The sequence below is a fragment of the Vanellus vanellus genome (assembly GCF_965231255.1).
Source record: "Vanellus vanellus genome assembly, chromosome: 3".
NCBI lineage: Eukaryota > Metazoa > Chordata > Aves > Charadriiformes > Charadriidae > Vanellus > Vanellus vanellus.
The window spans coordinates 6,443,530-6,462,843 of NC_138907.1; the positions used below are offsets into that span (position 1 = coordinate 6,443,530).

Here is a 19,314-nt window from a genome sequence, read left to right on the forward strand (position 1 = left end):
CTGGCAACACTGATGGTGGGAATATTAATTCAAATCAGTGCACATGCCAGATATTCCCTATGGCTACTGCAAATCTCTCTGTGTTTAGAGAAGTCAAGAGGTATTCTTTATTATAGCCCATGATGTTCACTTTTAGCTTTGTTTTGCTCGAAGTTCTGTATCTGCTGGCTGCTCTGAAACCTGAAATGTCTTTACAATAATTGCTCTTCCTTATTTGAAATTATATGTCATGACCTTTTATATATTTACAAGACTACTGGGAAAATGAATGTTGAATCCTAAATTAATCATCAGCTGTTTCATCAAAACTGTTGCATAATCTCATAAAAAGATAATTGCAAGATACTTTATGTTATTTGCTTTCAAAGGGCCTGTTTGAACTCCCATCAAAGCTGATGGAATGACTTCAATCGAAATGTGATCAGGCCCTTCCGTTTGACCTATTAGTTCTCTTCATCTGTCTTTTCCTGGAACAAGCGGACTTTGGGTATTGTGGAGCTTAATATATAAAAAAAAAAATATGAAGAGAAAATGGGAGTAAGGTGACCAGCACTGTGGGTTGGTGATCTTGTGCTGCTATGGAATAGACAGACATTGGTTGTTTTTTCCTTTCTTCTTCTTGCTAGCTATGTTTTGCTCATAAATACCAAGATGTAGCCTGTAGTCTTCTTTAAAAAGTCATTTTAACTTCTCCATTTAACCTCCTACCTTTCTCTGACAATGTCTTTATGCTTCTAACAATGTCTTCTTGTTGGGAGGTTGGTAAATGTTGTTTCTGATTGCTCAGCAGGCATCCTGTTAGAGCAGATTGCCTCCCAGACAGCCAAGTGCTTTACCTGTTAGTGCTTTTCCTTGCCACAGAGTTACAGTACAAGACATCAACAGAACCATTTATTGAACCTGTATTTCTAGCTTCATAGCTTTTACCTAAATCCTAGACTACTGCAGCAGCTACTGTTAGTTCCTGGTGAATGGCGCTCTATTTTTTTTCCAGAAAATGTACTAAATCTTGAAAAATCCCTTCTAAAATTGTTAGTGATTAGGCAGTGTAAGAGTTTGGACAGGCCATAATAGCTTTCATCTTATTTGGCTCAGCTTGAGCTTTATGGTCATGGAGGACATTGTTGTTCTTAGTTAGTCTGACTTTGGAAGTTGTGCTTAGGCTGCCAGTAGATCATAGGAGACTAATTAGCCCTTTCTTCCATTAGATATGTTATTAGTGACGAGAGCTTTTTTTTTAGATTAGCAACATTAAGAACTGAATTAAATTTGAATCAGCTTCTCTGAAATGTAACTGGGAGTTGGGTTTTTTTGCCATTAAGACTTACAATTCATTCTAAGAGATATGGTGGCTCAAAATTTACATCACAACACAATTGCTCCAAGCCTTAGAAATATAGTTTAGAGCAACTGTTTTCAACTATGTAAATGGGGTTCTGTTGCTTTGTGACTAATGTTTTGACAGTTGTGGAATTTCACCCTTTACAACTGCAAGTTCTGTAAAATAGCCAGAATGGGAATGAGAAGTCTGTGATGATTCAGAATAGTGTATGATAAGAATAATTCTGAAAAGAGAACAGAGAAAAATGATAGTGGAATTTAGCAAGACATAAAATTTTAAATGAGCTGCTTTACTTCAAGGTAAGGTATGCCATCAAAATCTTTTTTACTTAATTTGTGAGGAGTATCAAAAGACACAACAGCATTTGGGAAATCTAAAAAAAAATTGGGAATATGTCAAATTGCTAATGCAACAAACTCAACAAAATTTTTCCTTATAATCTGAAAGAATTATAAAACCCTTTCTATAAGTGTTTAATGGAAGCTAAGTACACCTGCTGGTGTACAGACCTGTAATTTTTAAGCTACTTAAACCAAGCCCTTGTGCTATGATTATCTCTAGAAATCGGGGCACATGTATGCTGGGCTGCTTGCCTTTAGGAACTAAATGGGCAGCAGTCATTTAAAGGGACCTGAAAGATGAAGTAATTCATTTGAGTTTAAGGAAAGAAGACTGGGACAGACCTGAGAACATAATTCACTTTTTCAGACTTATAATCTCACATTCTGTCTAAAGACAAACCATCCTGACTCCAGCTTTAATATATTAATTTTTCTAGAACTGTACCAAGCTTATGACCTAGGCCTAAATTCATTAGCTTCCATGGGATGCGACTCCACTGTGGTAAGGGGAAATACAGCTGAGGGCTGTTTTTCTTTTTCATAGAAGCAGAATATTGCTCAGTCATAGCAATGTACATAGTTTTGTGGGAGTTATGGGGGGGAATCCATAGGAAGGGCTCACTGACTCTCTTATTATGCTTCCAAAAGATACATAAGACAATTTCTGTAATTTTAAGGCACTGCAAGAAAGGCATAAACTCAGCAGTCTCCCCTTTGCACGAAGGACGGAGGTCTTATACATTTGGCAGCTACAGAGTCCAGAGCTCATAATTTTTGGTTTCCAAAAGGGTTGAGGATTTTTTCATGGCAATTTCTGCTTTGCAACCCACTTAAATTTTTTGTCTTTTAGTTCAACTTACAGCTAAACTTGGAGGTAAATAAAAGCAGGTGAGACAGTCTGCTTTCCAGTTTGTTCTAATCTGCATATACAGCTGGGACAATAGTTAAGAGCTAGAAGGAAAAAAGGAAGGCAAAGGTGCAGACGTTGCACTGGTATAAACAAATGCACAGCTTTGAAGTCAGTGGACCTTTGACAGTTTACACCAGCTGTGACTTAACAAATCTAGAGGACAGTGAAGTCTTTCACAGTTAACTTCAGCATTCTTTAATTTGTTTTATGTTTTATGGACCAGTTTATCAATCTGCAAAACATGTATTATGCTATAAACTTAGTAGGGAAGCAAGAACAAGTCATATTACATAAAAAAAGGGTGAATTAACACTTTCTAGGAAACCCACCTATTGGCTTTTTGACTTGTGATTCTAACTGTGCAAGTATTGCATTAATTTAGCGTTCTTCTGGTAATAGTTTCTTTAAACATAGAGGTTAGGTAGGGAGTGTCAGGGCACCACAAGGATCAGTGGCTCCTTGGGGACCAGGACGCTGGAGGCCACGGGGGGGGGTCCCATGGGATGGAGAGGTGGCAGGGAAGGAGCTTGCCAGCCAGGGCCCATCCCACCAGTGAAAAAGCAGGGCAGCCGAGGGGCCAGCCCCCAGCCCAGAGCATCAGGCACCTCCATGGGGCCGGTGCAGGGTGTCAGCCTGTGGGTAGGGCTCAGGATCAGGCCCAGTGAGGGGAAGCAGGGTCAGACACAGCCCCAGGATGTTAGGGCCATGGGGATGGAGATGGGCAGAGTCTAGGCTAGGACATCAGCCCATGGATTGGTCTTATGGCTGGCAAGGGCTGTGGTGGAGATGGAGACAGGCATCCTGGACCATCCCTGGGGCAGGGACTGATGGCCTCAGTGAAAAGTACATTTCTGCTAATTCCCACAGTAATGAATTAATCCTACCATGACATGAAGAGAGTCATGGTGGAGGTCTCAGGTGCCAGTGGGTAAGGAATTCTGTTTGGCAGCATCTTCTGTCCAAACCATCAGGGGGTTGTTCTTCCTCATATAGGGCATTGTATGGAGGAATGTGGGCTGTTTCCTGCAGCATGGAGATCCATAGGTGCCAGCTGCACATCAAGTCAATCTATCCAGAATAAAATATGGTCCCTATGAGTGTGGCAGAGAGTAGGTTATTTCATATACGCAAAGACACTATCAGTGTCATAATTTCAAACATTGTGCATTAATCTTTATTCTCCCAGTGTTTTAAAGACATTTGTGACACTGGTATGATGGGGGAAAAAAAAAATTATTTTGACAGGAAATGGACTTTTGTACAAGATTCTCCTTCCCTTTCCAATTTCTTTTTGTGCAGCAGCTGCTGTTGCCAGGCTGTCTTTGTTGCTATGGTGGTGTTTTGTGTGCCAGAATTTTATATTCACTCTTGAAGAGTCACCTGATTGAGTGGCTGTGCCACATAAGTTATCAGTCTCACTCATAAAGATAAAGGATATATCTGACTGCTGACGTTATTTACATATGACATCTAGTAAAGGGATCAAATGAAATAGAAATATATTTCAATAGCCACTGGGCATGAGTTTATGGGCATATTAATTTAACAGGTGATTTCTTTTAGTAAATGAGTGACCAAAAAAAATGATGATCTCTCTTGGGACTGCTTCTTTTAGTAGGTTTCGTTTCTTAACACAACAGTCACACACAAGGCAGTTTCACTACGCTTTGTGGCACTCGTCTGTCATAGGGAAGATTTGAGTTCTGCTGTCTGCATTATTCGAAAGATGCTTTTCTCAGAATGACTGAGCTTTTATCAGAAAGGTAGGGTCAAATTTTCAAAATTTCTTTTGTGGAGAGTTGTTCCATAGAATTTAATAATTCTGCTCCCACTGATAATTAATATATAATTTGGCCTAACTTAAAATGCAATTAGGAAGATATAATTCTGGTGAAGCTGAGTTTATCTTCAATCCCAAATCCTGCAAACACTGCTCCTTATGTTTAACTCTTAGTATGTTAGGTGCACCACTGCATTGAGGCATTTTCAAGGCTGAGACCACTGTTTCTTTTAAAAATGTAAACTTACACCAATAAAGTGGGGATAGCAAGTGGCACTGAGATATTTCATATATATTTCTCTGAAATCAAATTTAAAAGAGTAAAGTTTATTTTTACTGCATTTCTCATATCACCTCATGATATGGTCTTTCAGTATAGCTTTTGCCATATCTTCATTTGACCTGACTTTGATCAATGTCATCTGTTATCTAAATCAGTTATTGCTCCTTCCTCCTATTTGTCTACATATATTTCCACATATGAATCTAAAACATACTGCATATTCAGTTTATTTCCCCTGGAAATGGCAGAGCAGTACCTAAGCACGTTATATAAAAATTAATTCAAATAACTTGTATTATTTACACATTTTGCTGTCCAGGCTGAGATTTGTGAACCTACAAAACCGAAAACATCCAGAAATCAGTTCCTGCAGCAATATGACCAGCATGTATCATATCTGATATGTGCAATTTTGAGTAACTACCTGAATAAGCCCACTGCCAAGTTTATTTCTAACAGTACATCTTCAATTTCCAACTAAAAGGGGCTGAGTCAAGAAGAAATAGACAATATGTATAATACTTTAGATATTTAGTGAAGCTATCTGCACATTTGGAGAAAGGTGTCTGGTTCTTCTTTTGCCAGACTTGGTCCAATCATCGAATGATAAGATACTCATACTCTCTCTGGGTGTAGCAATCCTGCTGAATGTAGCTGGTTTCCAGGTCACTGATCCCATGCTTTGTGAAAAAGAAAGCTTGAATTTAGACATACAATATGTACTACGTACCAAGAAATGTATTCTTAGCTGGAGCAGATGCTAATTAAGCAATAGTGATAAACCATAATCTAGCTATCTGGATTGAAACTAAAATTCCCACTGATTTCACTGAGCCCAGGCTTTCAGCAAAGGCTGAATCATAAGCACTTTCCAGAACCGTTGTTTAAAAGGCACAGTCATAGAGCCATTTCCTTTTGTGCTTCTTCCTTCTTTTGATGCAAAATCCATTAGGTATCTGCCATATAAAAGGCATGTTTCTCTTCAGCCAAATACCATTGCATTAAAATACTTAAGTCTGAAAAGCCACAAAATTGCTCCAAACAATACTTCATACCTGAAATCCCAGATAGCAGTACCAGAGCCCGATCAGCTTTTCCGTGTTCAGGCTAATGCATTTCCAGGAGTCTATGGTATTATTGGGAATAATGAGGTATGATCAGGAATTGTGATTATTTTTCCCTAACAGAGGCTGTAAAGAAGGCTAGGCCAAGTGAAAATGTATTGCGGACTTGCTGAGAAGGCACAGAGGTGCCGCCATCCATGGTAGTTTTACACCTTCCACAGTTGGTTTTGGTATACTGCTGTGAATACAAGTGCTTAAGGGATCATGGATAAGTACTGTAACTTCAGTGCTATTTGCTTTTATTTTCTGGGGGATTTTAATATTATTACTTCATTTTTGGTCTCTTATATACTATATACTGGGACAAAAAGGCAGTTCAGAAAATGGTACTGAAAAATCTCTCTCCCTTACCCCATCGTAGAGCAGTCCTGTACTTACTTCAGTGCCAGTTACCCAGAATTTGTTGTTTCTTTAAGTCATGGCAAATGAACGGAAATTAAAGCACAGCAGAGAGAGAGAGCGAGCAGACTTTCATCCTGACTGATGTGACACCTGCATTTGCATGGAAGGTTGATAAGAATAAAAAAAAACAAAACAGATTAAATGGATTAATTGGCCTTGGAACGTGAACACTGCCTGCACAGACTATCATAAAGGAGCAGATTCAGCTCCTGCTAAAGGCAAGGGGAAGTTTCTTATCGCAGAGGAAGAAGCTGGAAGAGGCCCAGAGGAAAAGCTTTAATAACTGTGTAGCTAACAAAGCAAATTGGGAGTCCAATATGCTGGGTTTGTAGCTGTGTAATTAAAAAAGAACCACATCTCCCCTCTCAGATTGTATCTGTTTTTCCCTAGTAGTTTTTGGAAACATCGTTCCTCTGAAACTAAACTTTGCTTCGAAGGTGTTCTTTCTACATCTTTTGCTTTGTCTATAGTAGAAGTTTTACCCGCTGCCTCTAAACCGTAAGGAAACCTCTACTGAAATCTCACGCCCTGTCTCATCTGATGCTTTATCTGCTCGGGGAAGGGATGAGAGCCTGGGGGGGGGAGGGAGGCCCCCGGCCGAGCGGATCTCGGCGGGGGAAGCTCGGCCCGGGGCCCTTCCCCTTCCCGAGAGGAGCCCGAGGTCCGGCCCCGCGGCGGGTGCTGCTCCAGCGGTCGCCGGCAGGTGGCGCCGCAGTGCCGCCAGCGCGGCGCGCTGACCTCGGCGCGGGGGAACCTCGGGGGCCGAGCCTGGCGGTGGAGGGAGGAGGGGCGGGCGGGGAGGGGAGCTGGAGCGGGCAGCGCCGCTCGCTCCGTGCCCCTGCGTGTGTGTGTGTGAGGGAGCGGGCGGGCGGGCGTGTGCGTGCGTGGCGAGCCGGCTCTATATAGAGGATGTGCCGCTTCATGGCTCGCCCCGGCTGCTGCCGCGCCAGGTCCCTCCTCGGGCGCCAGTGAAGCCTGTCGCCCTCCCCGCCTGGGCAGCCGTTTCCCTGCCCGCTCCAAGCAAGCCGAACGCGGCCGCCGGCCTCTCTCCTGGGGCTGTTTCCGGCGCCCCGGCGTCCCTGCTGAGGCGGCCGCCTTCGGCGGCTTCTCCGCTACGGGGGAGAGCGCGTCAATGCGGTGCAAATGGCCGGGGCACAGCCAGGGGTGCACGCTCTCCAGCTCAAGCCCGTCTGCGTCTCCGACACCCTGAAGAAAGGCATCAAATTCGTCAAGTGGGACGATGTGAGTAGCTCCCCCCACCACCACCACCACCTCCTCCCCGCTTCCCCTCGCCGAGCCCCACGCGGGGCAGGGGCACGGCGGGGTTATGCAACGCGCAGGGCGCATCGATCGGGCAGCAGGGCTTCGGCAACGCACGTTGGGGACGCCGCCTGCCCGGCCTTGCCCTGCGCGGCAGCGGGGAGCCGCGGCGGGCCGGCCCGCAGGGTGCCGTGCGCGCCTGGCCCGCGGTGGAGGGCAGGTGCGAGGCGCCGGGGCCGTCCCGCGGCGGAGGAGTTGGCGACTGGTCGGGGACGGTGGCGGCGGCAGCCGCCGATAGGTGTCCCCGGCCGGGCTGGGCGGTCACCGTGTGGGGTCCGGGCCGATCCAAAAGGCGTTGTTAAACCGCCGGCCGTCTGCCGGGCAAACTTTCTCCGGAGGTTCTCCCGGCTCGCTTCGCTTGGGCGGTGCGAGCTGTGTTGAGCTGGCTGCTTTCGCGAGCGTCTTCCTCTCCTGCCGCCCTTGTTTTATTTTGCACGTTGTCACCTCTGTTGCCGTAACATAGTTGTTTCAACCTGTTCTCTATCTTTTGTTCCATCTCCCCTTTCTTCCTCCCGGCTCCTCTCCTTCCTTCTGGCTCCTGCTCTTCCCGTTGTGTCTCTGTCTCTGGTGGGGTTGGACGTGTTCTCCCAGGGCTTGCTGTTTCGGTACCCCCACTCATCTTCCTTTCTCCGCAGAAGGCACTCTTTTGTCTTGGCTCATTAGGGCATGAGACTTGCCTCAAAATCGCATCTGCTTTCCCCTTGCCACTTGCTGCTTCCCAACCCTTTACTCTTGAATTGCTTTACATAGGAGAGGAGTGTGGTTTTCACTTCACCGTTGGTAGCTGTTTAGCAGCTGGGTTTTTTTTCTTCACTTGTAGTCTATGCCTGTGACTGTTTCAGAGAAAGCCTTTCTCTGTTTAGCTTTCCTTGCTTCAGAGCACGAAAGTAAGTCCGCTGTGCTGCACAGAAGGAAAATAGAAAGAACAAGTCCTCTGTTAGCCTTGCTCCTACAATACGACAACTGCATGTTTTTGTCTCAGTTGCGCATGGAGGAGCGGGTGCCCCAAAAAGTCTGTCTGTGAATGGTGTCTAGAGACAGAGGGTCATAGTGAGATTCAAGCTGTGGTAGAGGAGTGGTTGGGAAGGAAGGCAGGTGGTTTGAATGTTAGGAGAATAGTTGAGGATAACTTCTCTTGAGAGCCTTAATGCAGCTCTCAGATATTTTTTTCTGTGCATTCAGCTGTGCTAAAGACATCCACAGCAACAATTGGAGGGACAACAAAGAAGGAGAAGGAGTAGTTCATGTGTCTAACAACTGTTCGTGTCTTGTTACATATTGCTGTTTTGCCATTGTGTTCAGCCTGTCCAGCAGCTAAAGGTGTGAGCCTGACCTCTACAGACCTGTGAGAAACATTAAGAACACCAAAAAACTGAACAACTTGTCGTGTGAAATTTTATTTCCAATAATACACTACTAGGTTTTTAATAAGCTCAGCAACCTGACCTTGTCTGCAGTAGTAAACAGGGCTTGACACAGGTTATTCATGTTTGGAAGATAGATGGGAACTAAGCTTGAATGACTTGCCTGAGAAAATGTTTTCCTTTGGTTCATATTTTCCTTAGTATGGGAAAAGGCAGTATAACCTAAGCCTTGTCACTGCAGTTGTTATTTTATTTTTGGTAAGCTACCAAGAAATTTCTGCAGGTATATGGAGAGGCCAGGTTAACGCTGATTTAAGTCTCCAGATTGAAAGTCCAAGCAATTAGGCAACAGCATAAATTCTTAGTTTAAGTGCTATTTCTCAAGTAGTGTATTGCATACACAGAATTTGGAGGAGGTGTTATCCATGCACAGGCTATCTACATGTTCGGTGGCTATCCTGTCTGCTATAGAGTAATAGGAAAAAAGATTTTTCATTTGTAAACTGAAGGGCTGCAGTAATAAAATACAGCTAAATTCTGGAAAAGAGATATGCGTTTCAGGTTAAAGGTTTTGCTCAGCTATACATAGGTATTACCTGGAATGTGTGACTGAGATGAGAAGGAGTTCTGTTGTGTTTAGTGAGTGCTTTCACTGCAACCTTGAGAAAGTTGATGCTTATTGAGCCTCACTGTGTATGAAGAATAGTAGCATTAACTCATTCTTGACCATGTGTTGTGTGTATATAAATGCATTTTCTGCTCCCCAGTCCCCGTATCTTGCCTGTAGCATTTCTTCTTGCCAGTGGAAGCCCCACAAAATCAAAGATTTCAAGGGAAATGAATCTCCGTTGGTACTCTGGCTTGTAAGGTCTTGAGACGTGAATGCATGTTTGGTGACTTGGAAAAGTGTTTGCCATTGAGTAGCCAATATCTACTTCAGAGCCTTTGTTTTCTATCAAATTAATCTGCTTGAAGGGTTTTTAAAAATGATTGATAAAAATTATTACTAATCTGAACTTCTGTGGTCTGTCACGTAGATAGGCATGTACAAACTCTCCAGTGAAACAATAGGCTGTAATGAGAAATAGTAAACTACAAAATGTAACAGTAAAATGGAATTGACCATAATGAGTACTTTGGATCTGCTGTGTTAACAGGGCTGTTCAGAAACACGAGGCTCACATACTGATGTTTATTACACACCATTTTCTATTTACAGTTTTTGAGTGAGAATGGGAGTTCAGTTCTTCTGCATCGCCTGTGCACTAGGGCAGCATTCGTTCCTGTCCAAGGCATACCCTTGTTGTACACTTCCCTACGGTTTTGTTTAGCAGTTTAAAGATGGCTCAATTGATTTTGCTTCACATTTCATAAAACAAAAGAGCTGTTTTGGTGAATTTCTATGGCTTGTACCAAGTTTCAGCTCAAAGCAAAATTTTTCCAGCTACGTTATAAACCACTGAAAAGTAGTGTCTTTTTTACATGGGAACGCTGGAAGGATTGAAACCAGAGCACGACAGGCGTGTAAGGAATTTCATGGTGTATAGAGTAATAGTTGTTAGAGAACGTATTTGCCAGCTTTTTAGAAGGATGCTGCAGCGTGGTGTGCAGAACAGTCTGACAAAAGCCATAGTGATATAGACTTTCAAACTAATCCACTTCCCATCCTGAGCGTCTAGTAGTGCTGTGCCTAATTATTAACTCTGAGGTTGCTAATAAGCAGATGTGGTACTGCTATTGTTATATGGACCTCCTCTCTGAGGAACAGCAGCTACATGTCTGCTACATGTTACACACCAAGCTCACCCAGTGCCCACCCCCGCCTCCCCAGTGCGGTGATGATCTAGTTAGAAAGAAAAATGCCTTGCCTGAGCTTTGCTAAGAGGAGAGGAAGAGGTTACGTCAACCACTCAAGATCACATACAGGCAGGTGGAAGGCAAGCAGCTCAGGAGGCTTGAGACTCCATTTCCTCTGAGGACCATCTTCGCTTCTAAATTGTAGAAGCATTAGAATCAATTAAAAAGTTCTGGCTTTGCAAGACAAGTCAAACTTGTGCATCAGGATTGGATGTAATATCACTTACACCATCCAATGCCTAATAGAGTCTATTCATAAATTCCGTTTTGGATCAGGGTATAAAGCTCTAAAGTCAGATGATTGTTGTCCTGTTACTTTACTTTTCCTCACGCTGTTTCTGTTTTATTCTGTAACTATTACAGGTCAGAAAACAAATTTTAGAATTAACTCTTGTTCTTGATGTTTAGATTGGATTCACAAGGCATTGAACAGAAATAGCTGATGTTTGAATAGGTGAAAGATAAAAGTAACTGGTTGCTTAGGTGTTTTTTTGGTTTTTGTTGGTTTTTTTTTTTTTGTGGGTTTTGGTTTTTGGTTTTTTTGTGTGTGTGTGTGTGTGTGGATGTATGCATGTGTATATCTGGTTTAAGATGCCAGTTAGCTGAGCACTTGCTCCTTCAAGTCCTGTTTCTTTATGCTCCCTTCAGTTTGGCCTTTATAACCACTTTTCCCTTGCTACTGGGAAAAGACTGACTCTCTTAAGTACTGGTCTGGTCTTTGAACAGATGCACTCTCTTATTCCTAGAGAGAAGCAATAGCTGTGAGAGAGAGGGAATGCTTAAAGAACTGGCTTGATTCACTCTGCTATAGTGAAACCCAAGTTCTAAAACTCATCAGGAAGAGCTATTATAACAGTTTAATAAATAAAGAAAAAGGATGTAATGAAGTCCACAGGTGAAGCTTTTTTTTTGTAGGGGGTTAAACTTAGTGTAGCAGAATGTGTTGCTAGCTGAGAAAGTTAATGAAACCTAAGTATAAAGGGCAACTTCTCTCAGGACCGATCTGACGTCTGAAGGGTCTGAAACCTGCCTTGGCTGTCTTTTTTGCTTTATTTTTCTCTGGCCTGTAGTGGGAACAAGATGGACATAATTGAGTTAACAAATAGCTCAGCAGCTAGAGCACAGCTGAACTGATGTTTTCTAGGAGCAGTAATTGGCACACTGAAGCAAGTTAATATGATGGTGTATATTCAAAAATAGATTTGTTTTCAGTTCTTGCTTAAAGGCTTTCTTATCTTCCCTAGTGATAATATGTACTTTGCGTAAAGAATTTGACTGGTCTCTCTGTGGCTTACACTATTTACTTTTACTTGGAAGTTAACTATATCAGTAAGTTAATGTAACTCTACCTAAATTGAGGGACATGATTCTGATTTTATGACTGTATTTTTTTTTCCTAAATATTTAGTTACTGAAACAAACCTCCTGATAGGGATCATTGTTTAGTGGCTACAGTGCTTCACCAGGTATTCCAGTGAGCAGCAAAAATGAACCTAGGTCTTTTAAGTTCTATTTTAATGCCTTTCTCTTAGAGCACTTCTTCAGAAAACATTTTTGAGTTCAGATGGTGAGTGCTATGTAAAGTTTTTGGGCTTCTTTGTTTAGAATCTTTTAAAGAAGATTAACAAGAGTATGAGATACATCCCCTTTAACCTTACAAGTAAATATAAAATCAAAGTATCATTATTAGGGATAAACTGTGATCAACCAAAGAAAAAACCTGGAAATTTTCAGAAGTGATTTTAAGATGTTGATGCTTAAGTAGCTTGCTTTTTTCTGCCTTTATTTTTTGTTTTTATTTTTAACTCTACACAAGTCTGTCACTACAGTACGTTACTGAGGCCGTGAAAAATGAACAGCCATTGTTTTATGCATATAAAACTAAAGCAGTAAACTTAAGAGTTTATTTTTTCTGAATGTTTTCAGTCTGGAGGGAAGAAGTTAGTCCAATATTCTAGAGTTTTTGCTTTTTTTTCTTTCTTTGTTGCTAATCTTTATGTAGTAAACTAGTGTTAGCTCTGTGCTACGTAAAAATATTTTACCGAAATGTGTAGAAATTGTGGGTTTGGCCTTTTGCAACATGGGAGAGTATTCAGATTGAGTTTAAAATTTCTCAATGGTTAACATTAGTAAAGGGGAAAGCTTGAACTTGGTTAACTCCATTGGAAAGCTCTTGCTAACTTTAGCTTGAGGGGGGAAGATTTGGATCTTCTGCAGAATGGTTAGATGCCTGTGTTGGAAGGTTGGTGAAGACTTTACATGTTCAAGTCGCAGATAACATCTGTGTTATTGTAGCGCTAAGCCCTTTGTAGTGTTGGTAGATACTAGGGAAACTGAAAACTGTAAAACAAGTAAATGAGGAATTCTTTGTGAAAGGAAAGCTAACAGTGAATTTGAGCTGTGCAGTGCGTGCTTTCTTGACTTAAATGTTTGAATGCTCAAGACCTCTTTCTTAGCAAAGGCTGTAGTGAAATGGAGTTAACTAATTATTATGGAGTCTTTTATCTATTGTAAATGTTTCATAAGCACTCTTTACTTTGTTTTCACAAGACCCATTAGATGACAAAATCTGTTCCCAAATGTACTGTTGTACATCCAAAAAAAGAGACCAACATAAAAAACTACTAATTTTTAATCTGTGATTAGATACCTTGGACCTAATTTTCAGAATGTGTAGCACCATGCAGTCAGATGTTCAGAATGCCTCCCCAGTGACTTCATATGAATTTAGGCTCAGCATCTCTAAAAATTAGAAAATGAAATGTGGAAATACAATTCCAATATTCCCTCAAAATCAGAATACGGCATTTATGCCCATGAACAGACTGGTTTAAATGATTTGCACAGCATCACATAAGAACTCTTTGGCAGAGATAAAATCTTCCTGGTTGGCATTTGGCTACTTTTGCTATAAAGTTCTCCCTTTATTCCTTCTTTCTTGACTGCATACTTTCCTTATTTGTTGTAGATGTTGCAGTCATGCAGACAAATTGAGACTACATGTGGTAAGGCTATAATTAGCCCAAGACTATGACCATCTTGAGAAACGAGACAGGGTAGTCTGCTTCTGAGAAAAAAATCCTGCTCAAGGTAGCTCTTTTAAACTTGCAGGAAGTTAGTCTTTAATTAGCAGAATGATGACTTCTGTCCTGTGGTGCCATCACCAAAGTTTCTCAAGGGTTTAACGACTCTAATAATGAAGAATATTTTCCTACATGTTCCTATTGAACAAGTGGGATTTCATTTTATGGGTCCTGTGAACTCAATTCCAGTTTTGATATTTTATTTTTTTTTTTTGTCCTGCTTCCAACCTCCAGCACTCATTTTACCTTCGCCAAAATTTCCTTCTTATAATCTGTTCCTTTACATAGCAGATCTGGTTCTTCTGCCCTCAGTAAAAAAGGGCATCTTTATCCTTTCTAGATTATTTCAAGGGTTCACTGCAAAACCAGGGGATGTTTTTTTGCCTTTTTGAAAGGCTGAGGGAATTGGGTCTCTTTAGTCTGGAGAAGACTGAAGGGGGGGGATCTTATCAATACTTATAAATACTTAAAGGGAGGGTGCCAGGTAGATGGGAACAGTGTGTTTTTTTTAGTGGTTCCCAGTGATAGAACAAGAGGTAACAGGCACAAACTCAAGCATAGGAAGTTCCATCTAAATGTGAGGAGAAGACTTCTTTACTTTGAGCGTGGCAGAGCACTGGAACAGGCTGCCCAGAGAGGTGGTGGAGTCTCTGACCTGGAGACATTCAAAACCAGCCTGGACGCCATCCTGTGCAACCTGCTGTAGGTGAACCTGCACTGGCAGGGGGCTTGGACTAGATGATCTCGAGAGGTCCCTTCCAACCTTGACCATTCTGTGATTCTGTACTCTCTCCCTCTCACTCATAGTTCAGCTGTCAGCCTAAAGAAATGCATAGTGCTAATTATTTGGGTAATCCTGCTTAGTTCCAGTCTGGGTACACCCTGTGTATTATGGAATTTAACAGCTGATATATCTGCTGACCATGTGTAAACTGTGGTTTTGCTATCCCTTCTTAGCTCCTTCTCCACTCCTCCAAGCCTGTAATCCCTCTGGCAAGAAAAGTCTTTGCAGGGACTCTTCCCCACACCTTTGCTGCAGCCTTACACCCTTGCTCAAGCAGAGTTAAAGCCCTTTCACCAAAGTGAAAGAAAAGTTGCAGAATATTTTGCCTCTGCTAGAAACAACCTGTATTTCTTAACTTTGTGTTTGGAAGGTTTGGCAGAAACTTTCCAGGAGAAGCTTCAAGCAAATGAAATAATGATGTCTGTAAAAGTTTTCAGGTTATATTTGGGAATGTTCGATGTCTCTAAAAATCTGAGGCAAAACCGGGAAACAACGGTCTGGCTTAATAAGGCAGTGCCGTGAGCCCCATCTGTTGTAAGAGCTGAAGATAAAGACTGGTCTGCTTTTCTTCCTAAAATCTGTTGATGTGAATTTTGACTGCAACTGTTTCTTAGAAACATCATCATTATCTATATATGATTTATTAAAACACATACTCATCTGACTCATGGTCTTGCTAGTTGACAAGGTACGTGTAGATTTTCATTCCCCTGTAGGTACTTTTAAGATCCTTTAGGAACTTTTCATCTATGCAGGATTGACCTGATACTTGCATTGCAGACACACTAGTGCCAGCCTGTGACATTCTCTGATCATTTTAACACTGAGCTGTGCTTGGCACAAAACACAGTGGTAATAGTGTTACACCCTTCCCTTAATACGTAACGAATAAAGTACAGAGAGCTCTGGGAGCAAGGACCAAAGCCCAGGACATAGGTGGCAGAGCGGTGCACCCTTATGTAGCCGTTCTTTCCCACCTCATGTCTCTTCAGGTCTTACCGGTCATGGTTGAGGAGTAGGGTAGAAGGCTCTGTCCCTCACAGCTGGATGCATAGCCGGTTGTAGGGGTGCTCTGAGGACTAGGAAACATGGGCATATAGTTAAAAAGGAACTAAACTAAGGTTTCCATGCTCTTCACTATTTGGCTTTGTATGATAATCTTTATTGGTCAGTAATATTAAAATGGAGGTAGCACTTTTGGCTCACTGATGTTAGATGTAGTCTAGGGGACCCACACTTAAAATCAGACCTTGAAACGGTTACCTGGCAGGTACTTAAATATGGTTTTGTCAGTTGATCTTTTATGCCTATGCTCTGCTGTGCCTGGTTGGTAAGGTTCCCAGAGTTCTCTGTGGCACTTTGTGGGCATAAATTCAAAAGCTTTTTGTTTAAAAGTAGAATATAAAAGAATATTGCTAATACAGGGTCTGAGGTTGTACAGCCAATTAGGAGGCAACTTAATGGAATAAGTATAGAACAACCACATTACTCATTTGAGGCTGTGAAATTGGAGGAAAGTAGAGTATTGGCCCCAAGTCAACAAATAAAAAGGTGGGGGCCTTTTAAAGGTGAAATGAAAAGCCCTTTAAAAAAATTATCCACTTAAGTTTAGACTGGTGCGATATGTAGCACACTGGGACTGCCAGGTTAGGGTCATTCCAAGTCTTTCTATTCAAAGAATTTGCAATAGCAGTCTGTCAGAAACCAACCACTGCTTGGCACAAGCACCCACGGGTGGCATTTAAAAAGACTGATAACCCACAAATATTTCCATCATTGACTGGGACACTCTGCCTTTCTCTTCTTCCTCTCCCCTTTCTGGTCACATCTGATTTTTGCCTTGGTCATTCTCCTCCTCCTTCTTTGCTCATATACATGGAAGCGTCCCAAGAATCTGATGCTCTTACCCAAAGGGCTGCTCGCTTTGTTGACATCCAGAGGATCATAAGAGCTGTGCCCCTACTAGACACCTAAGTAGTTGTTAATTTCCAAAACCATCGGCTTTAGAGATGGAAAACACTGACCTTCTCCCTGCCCCACTTTATTCTCACATTCTAGAGCTGAGTGGGTTAGGGAAGAAATAAAGGTCTGCTCCCTATTTGTTTGTCCTTCAAGTTTTGTTTGTGGGGTTTTGGTTGTTGGGTTGTTTGTTTTTTTCCCCTTTATTATGTCCTGACTGCCACCCTCGTCTTCAGAGTTGTGTATGGTTGGTGAATCAGTTCTGGAAACTTAAGAGATAGGTGAGGAAATTGAATTAATGGGCTTCAGGATACTCTCCTGAATGACTGTATGTTGGATAATGAACCAGTTATTTCCATATAGTACAATAGATTTTGTAAATAAATGTACCAGACAATTGTCATTTGAAACAAGTTTCTATTTCAGAGCCTTGAACTGCCGCTGCTTTTGTACTGTATAAAGGGTTTTTCATGTATCTTTTCAATCGTTGCTTGCACTGATTGCAGAGCAGTGTAAAAGCAACAGACCTGTTCCATATAACAGAGGACTCTGTTGATGTGGAGTGGGGAGCAGGACTTGCAGAGCTGACTAGAGAAGTTTATTTCCATTTCCTGAAACCCAGAACTAAGGAATGTGGCTTTTGGTGGCAGGGACTTACAAGAGTTATAGCTAGCTTGTAGAATACATAAAACATTGTGCACTTGACTTTTATTGCTGCTGTTAATGGTGTGGAAGAGTTCCTAAGACATGTGTACAAAGTTATTCTTAGATCCTGTGTTTGTATACAAGCATGACAGCGTGGGGTTCTTATGTTCATCAGTATATAATTGTGCTATGCTTAATGTCAGAATAGTGTAGTTAATTTAGAAAAGATGCATAATGCACAATTGCCTTATTATGATTTAAAACAAAACAACATCAAACAAAATTCCTCGAGCATAGAGGACCTTAAATTAAGACTCATCATTATCCCTGACATGATGCGGTTTCCTTTATGTCACTTAATAGCTATTGAAGGCTTTTTCCCCCCATTTTCCACTTTTTTGAGTCTGATTATAGTCAACATTTTACAGCTTACATCTACAAAAGTGTTACTTTGACAGCTGTATGTCATCAGCACAGACAAATCCAAACAGCTTTTGGGTTGAAGCAACTGATTTGAAGTGATTAACCAGCAAAATTGATTAATCCTAGACATAGTTGCTTCATGCCTATTTGTTTCCCATCATTTCCTTCTCTTCCCCCCCCTGAAGCTGTGTATATCTCCTCGGAAGGCAGGACACTTAGTCTTTTTCTTTCCTCATTTTGCATATGTACAGACAGGCTGCATGGAACATAATGAAATGGGCTAAAAAAGGAGAGTTATATCTCCATGGCAGGGGTGTTTTTCTTTTCAAGAGGCAGAGGTTTGGGAACACTGTTGTGTGATATAGACAACAAGTCAGCATCTCTTCAGGACTTGGCATTTTTTTAAAAATAAATTTGCCTGTTATACTCAAACAGTACCCTACTCCTAGGTGTACAAGATAACTAGGAACTATGGAGAAACAGATTAAAAAAATAGATGGTACAAATTCTGGATGTCCATTCTCTTAGGGAGAGTGTGTACAATGCTGTGTTCTTATAATGAGGAAAATGTTCAGTGGTGCTTTGTGGACTAGCTCTGATCCCAGCTGGGACATTCCCATTGCACCACCTGGCATTGGTACAGCCACACTTGTTCCCAGCTTCCAAAAGCTCACTTGGCACCCATTTGAGTGTCAGTGTACCTGTGGCATAGTTAATGCACAGCCCAGATTTTCCAGTTATAAAGAGGACTTTTATGCTCAATAAAGGGTTTGATCTTGTATTTTTTCTTATTGTAGGACTTGCTCTTCTATTTGTATTTCTCTTATACTGAGATAAAAACAAGCTTCACGCTTGACTCCATTTTATTCTTCTACTTGTACTCTCGCAGGCTTGTGACTGGTGCTGGGCCTGTCACTTAGCTTCTTTGGGTCTCATTTTTTCCAGCTGTAACCTGGGAATAATTCAACTTCCCTGTTTTGCGAATGCCCATAGCTGGGAGTTCAGTACTCTGTCACAAAGGACTGTACTCGTGGCATAACATAGACAAGTGTTATCTTGCCTTGGAAATGGCACTTGCATAAGTTAGTGTTTATTTATTTATGATAATGTCACTTCCACCAACTTTAGGAGGAATCCTATTAGGACCAGGCTGCACTGATATCAGTTATTGTTAAGCACCAGGGAATCCCGATGGGTGAGAGATGTCATGAACTCCCACCCTCAGGAAAGACTTTGGTTAGAGCTTGCATCTCCCGAGTCAGATACCTGCTGTCAGTTAGAATACATGAATATGTAGGAAACCAGGCTGCTGTACTTGTAAATGTGCTTGGTTTTAAATGACCTGAGCTACGGATGTTACCAGAGTAGACAAATTGTCAGCTGATTTGGAGGTGGGGTGGAATGTATATACTCCCATTACTAAAATCTTCATAGTTGGATTGTAGAAAAAATAGAAAAACACTAATGGAAAGTAATTGACAGAAGTCTTAATGTGGTGGATTCTATTCCAGGTTTTCTAGGGAAATTCAGTCTTCATATGTTAAAGTAAAGCTTATAGGCAATCAGCTCATGCCTATATCTGAAGGTTAATTTGCATCAAGGTGAGCAGTGGACTTCTGAGAACTATAATACTTTACTATGTGGGCTCTAGTTTGACAGTTAGTGTGTTATGTCTGTTTAACTTCACCTACGTCCAG

The 19,314-nt window shown here is 41.7% G+C and overlaps 1 long non-coding RNA gene across 1 annotated transcript in view; it reads left to right on the forward strand.

Moving 5' to 3' along the window:
* The first annotated feature begins 7,401 nt into the window (after positions 1-7,401).
* The window catches only part of LOC309669498, a 110,107-nt gene continuing 98,194 nt past the window's right edge, over positions 7,402-19,314 (forward strand). Inside the window, exon 1 of the long non-coding RNA XR_014268915.1 lies at positions 7,402-7,424. This is a non-coding gene — a long non-coding RNA (uncharacterized lncRNA). The remainder of the gene's footprint in view (positions 7,425-19,314) is intronic.